This window comes from Oryzias melastigma, linkage group LG19 (assembly GCF_002922805.2).
Source record: "Oryzias melastigma strain HK-1 linkage group LG19, ASM292280v2, whole genome shotgun sequence".
In the NCBI taxonomy this organism is placed as follows: Eukaryota; Metazoa; Chordata; class Actinopteri; order Beloniformes; family Adrianichthyidae; genus Oryzias; species Oryzias melastigma.
Genome location: NC_050530.1, coordinates 4641411 through 4646588, shown reverse-complemented (window position 1 = coordinate 4646588; position 5178 = coordinate 4641411). Strand labels below are relative to the sequence as shown.

The window sequence follows — 5178 nt, the reverse complement described above, 5'->3', positions numbered from 1 at the left end:
CGTGCACGCCGCTGCACGTTCACCATCATCCTGTTAGGAGTCAGAACACTTTACTGCCTGATTCTATGTGTTAGTGGAAATAAAACTTTCTGAGGATTTAGAACAAAAATATATAAATTACTGTTGAGATGAACAAACTAATGATGCTTATTAATACAAATGTTTAGTTTGAATGATTATTGATCCTTATCAAACTTTATGCCTCTTTGATCTGTTTAGCAGGACGTGTACAAGAATAGTTAACAACAATAATTATATTCAGTTAAATACTAATAATTTAACATTTTAAATTAATGATTTTGTCACAGTTAGAATGTTTATGATCAAATCTAATCAAACACGTTTATTTTAAAGCTGATAAAGAAAGCTTAAAATAAATTATGCTAAAATTTTAAATAAAAAAATATTTTTTAGAATAATAAATTCTACATTAATGAAAGTGAAATAAAAAAAATACTAGTTTTGTATTTTAAAAACAAATATTAAAACATATTTATCTTTTTATTGGATTTTACATATTACAAAAATAATTTTTCAACATTTTAAAAAGAACTATTTAAACGTAGATTTGAATGTGTGAAAACGGCGGTGTGAGTGTGAGCGGCCGACGTTCTCTGAGATCATGAGGAACGCTGAACTCTCCGTCTGTCATCCAGATGCTTCAGAAACGTTTTTACAGATAAATCGATAAAAATGATGACATAAAAAATAGAGGAAAATGGCTAAAATTTAAACCTGAAATTATACAAAATCTGAGATTTTTTGGGATAAAAAAATGATTGAACTCAGTCTTTTCTCACAAAGTTAATGATTTTAAAAATAAAATCTTCAACAATTTATCAAAATCTTCTTTATTTGTTATCAACAAAATAATTGAAATTATTTTAACTAAAAAAACTAATTAGAAACATTTTTTATGTGTTTTGCCAAAATTCCCTTTGATTTATTATTTACTATTTTTTTAAACAAAACAAAACCGGACTGAACCTCAAACCAGAACCAGAACCAGAAGAGGGCTGTGTGTTTGTGTGTGTTTGTGTCTTTACTGCAGTATTTAACTGCAGTTTGTTTCTCCAAATCTCTGGTTCTCATGAAGGAACAACAAACAGAGATCTCTCATGGATCCACAGAACGTCGGCGGTTCTGCTGTGAAGATAAACTCCATCAGGATGAACGTCTGAATCTCTGAATCTGATTGAGATTTTTCTTCTCGTTTTCTTTGTTAGGTTTAAATCTGTTTTTATCACGACGGGTTTGGATCAAATTGGATTCTGGTCCAGTTCAGGATCTGGAGTGGAGCATCTAAATAAGGTGTGTGTGTGAAGTGTGTGTGACCAACCATCTCATCAATCTGTCGCTCTGGAGATGTGTCAGTCCAAACAGAGCTCAGCCAATCACAGCGCAGGACAGCGGGAGGAGGGGACGGAGGTGAAGTCGCACCAATTTACCTGTTGGAGGTGTGGGACACACACACACACACACCCCCACACACACACAGACACACACTGATCCGTCTCAGAGGTCCAGCCGGGTCGGTCCTGATCCTCGTCTGGACTCCTACACCTGAGCTGAACCTCCAATTGATCCTCCAGATCCGTGGAGTTCCTGTTTGGATGCAGAAGGAGACAAGATCACAGAACCTCCTGGAGGAGTTCTACTGGGACCCGTTTGGACCCACCGATTCCTAACAAACAGAACCGCGGTCAAACCAACGACTGTTCTGGTGCTTCCTGATTGGCTGAAGTCTCCAAGGATCTCCAAGTTTTCTGTGATGATTCTGCGATCAGAAATGAGATCAGATCTTGAATTTATTCTGATGGGGTACAAATCTCTGCTGAGTCTTCAGGAGACGTGGATCAGAATTTCATCTGGAACATTTCTGAGAGAAAACGTGACGATGACGGCGTGTCAAACGTCTCGGTTGTAGTTCTTCTGTTGCTGCTCTGGAATCTTCATGAAGATTCTGGATCCAGATCACTGCTGCTTTAATTTGGTTTAATTCCATTTAAGTTACAAAAAAAAGTTCTGGTTTAGAGTTCTGGTTCTGTTCCCAAACAAAGTTGGACCTCTAGAGAAGAACCATGACGGTTCTATGAGCCAAAACCAGAACAACTGGAGCTTATAAACAACTCCAGAAAACAAGAAAAGCAACAAAAGTCATGAAAGTAAATGAAACCTAAAAAAATAAGATTTTTAAAAAACTATTATCATTTTTTAAAATAAAAGGTGCTAAAAACTGAACTCCTGCAGTTTTTGTGATGGACCTCCGTCTCGGTTAAGATCCATTTGAAAAGTGAAATACTCCCGGATTCAAACCTGTCTGACCCCAGTGGCGTCCGCTGCACAGCCCCCATTGGTCAGACTTCCAGAAGGAAAACGGTTAACCAATCAGGCGAAGAAATGTCGCCACGTTCAACTGACTGAATGACTGACCGTCCAACCAACCAAGCGACTAACCGACTGACCAACCAATTTAGCGACTAACTGACCAACCGAGCGACCAACTTAGCGGCTAACCAACGGACCAAGCGATCAATCGACCGACCAACCAATGGACCGACTGACAAACCGATCAACCAATAAAGCGACCAACTAACCGAGTGACCAACCGACCAACTAGCAAACCAACCGAACAACCAGCCAACCAACCAACTAATCAGCCAACTGATCGACCAATAAAGCAACCAACTAACTGAGTGACCAACCAACTGAGCGACTAACCGACCAACCAGCCGACTGACCAACTGATGGAATGACTGACCGACCACCAACGACCCAACAAACAGACTAACCAACCAACTGATCAATCAACCAACTGACTGACCAACGATAGAATGACCGACCAATAAGCCAACCAACCAACTGACGGAGCAGAGTGTCGGGGATGTTGAACAAACAGACCAAAGAAGTGTCACATTTCAAATTAGCTTTTTTACTCAGCGTTTTTGCTTTTGTTATTCCAGGTTAAACTTTTCATAGTTTCCAAAGAAACTTTGACATCAGCCGATCCAAAATAAATGACCAGAACATCATAAACAAAACAAATCAATAAAGCAGGAAAACAAACTTAAATGACTTTCTTATGCACTAAAATATTTTATTTCATTATAGAAAACAGTTTTCTTCTTTAGATTTGAATCTTGATTTTCAAAACCTGTGAAGTCCTGAAGATCATCACCTTTTCAGCGCCGCTGCAGACAGACGACCGCCGGTCATGTGACCTGAATCCTCCCGGACGCACGCGCTCAGACGCGCCATGAATCATTAACGGGAGTCACGTGACCGACTGTCATCGCTCGGAAAACACTGGAGACGGAGCTGCAGTCACATCACAATGTTGATGAATTATTAACACACAAACACACACAGCGGCTTTCAGAAACACTCTATCATAATTTATCTGGAATAAAATATTGATCTGCTTTTAATATTTATCCTGGCTTTTAGAGAGCAGACACACACTCACACACAACGACACACACAGACTGACACTAATGCTCCTTTTAAATTTTCAAAAATGACAAAATAAAAATGTTCATCTGAGAATCTGTTTAACTTTTAACGCAAAGTGACAACAAACCGGACTAAGAGCTCCAGACGGCGTCCGCCTGTGCGTCGGTGTGTGTCAGCGCCGCGTGTTGTGTTCCCGTGTCACACGCGGTGCGTTCGGATGCTGCACATCTGAGGCTTTCAGAGGACGACAGGAAGGAAACTGAGTCTGCGTCGGCTTCATCTCTATTTCATGTCAGACAGCGGCGCTGCGCGTGACTTCATGTCTTTAATGAAATAAATATGAAGTCTGACATTTCGACACATTAACATTTACGCCGTTCATTCGCTCTAAACACATCCAGCAGGCTGCTGAATATTTCAGGGCTGATTTAGATGTTGGTCGACGGTGACGGCGTCTCCGGCTGCTGCTGAAAGCTTCTTCAAAGCTCACTGACACGATTCTTCATCAGTTACACCGGAAATCTCCGTCAGAGAACAGAGAGCGACTCTGGAGGCCGGAGAGAGAAGTTTGGAGCAACAGGAGGACGGAGAGACCACGGCGGGACAGGTGGGAAGTAATCCTGAAGACTGGAAGTAATCCTGAAGAATGGAAGTAATCATGAAGAATGGAAGTAATCCTGAAGAATGGAAGTAATCCTGAAGACTGGAAGTAATCCTGAAGAATGGAAGTAATCCTGAAGACAGGAAGTAATTCTGAAGACAGGAAGTAATCCTGAAGACAGGAAGTAATCATGAGGAATTGAAGTAATCCTGAAGAATGGAAGTAATCCTGAAGACAGGAAGTAATCCTGAAGAATGGAAGTAATCATGAAGAATGGAAGTAATCATGAAGAACGGAAGTAATCATGAAGAACGGAAGTAATCCTGAAGAATGGAAGTAATCCTGAAGACAGGAAGTAATCCTGAAGAATGGAAGTAATCCTGAAGAATGGAAGTAATCATGAAGAATGGAAGTAATCATGAAGAACGGAAGTAATCCTGAAGAATGGAAGTAATCCTGAAGACAGGAAGTAATCCTGAAGAATGGAAGTAATCATGAAGAATGGAAGTAATCCTGAAGAATGGAAGTAATCCTGAAGAATGGAAGTAATCATGAAGAATGGAAGTAATCATGAAGAATGGAAGTAATCATGAAGAATGGAAGTAATCCTGAAGACAGGAAGTAATCCTAAAATGGGAGTTTGGAGAAGGTAGGAGATGGTAGTAACATAAAACAACCAGGTATAAATTGCAATCTGGCGGGGCCTGTCTACATACACTCAGTAGCTACAAACATACCTGTTGGCTAAAATAATCTACACATATAAACTAGTCTAAATGTACACAACACAACTGAAGTTCACACACTTCTGCATATAAAATGTAAAGACTTTCATTCTGTCACACAACGGTTAGTGCTAAGGTGAGCTGACACCTGTGCTCAGGTGAGTGTTTATGTTTCACTGAGGTGGATGGTGATGGAATGTACTCAGGGGGGGAGCGCCCGGCCATCCCCACACCAAGACCCCCCGCCGGGGCAGCAGCTGCAGCCAAGACCCCCTACAACCATCACCAGGCTGCGGAGGGACCCGCCCATCGGGCAGTCACGCCAAACACCCAGACCAGGGCTAGCCGCAGAGGCCCGTCACTCTAGAGAGCGGGAAGGCACAGGAGCACAGAGAGTGC

General features: G+C 41.1%; 1 long non-coding RNA gene across 3 annotated transcripts in view; it reads right to left on the bottom strand.

Annotated features, from left to right (window-relative positions):
* LOC112141833 overlaps window positions 1–3580 on the bottom strand; it is a 6738-nt gene extending 3158 nt beyond the window's left edge. Inside the window, exons 1-3 of one of the 3 annotated variants that reach the window (XR_002918468.2) lie at window positions 2317–2787; window positions 1679–1777; window positions 1340–1605 (exon numbers count right to left, since the gene is read on the bottom strand). This is a non-coding gene — a long non-coding RNA (uncharacterized LOC112141833). Of the gene's footprint in view, window positions 1–1339; window positions 1655–1678; window positions 1778–2316; window positions 2788–3178 lie in introns of those variants that run through there. The other 2 variants (XR_002918469.2, XR_002918470.2) reach the window with 2 other exon arrangements.
* Between the last annotated feature and the right edge of the window lie 1598 nt (window positions 3581–5178).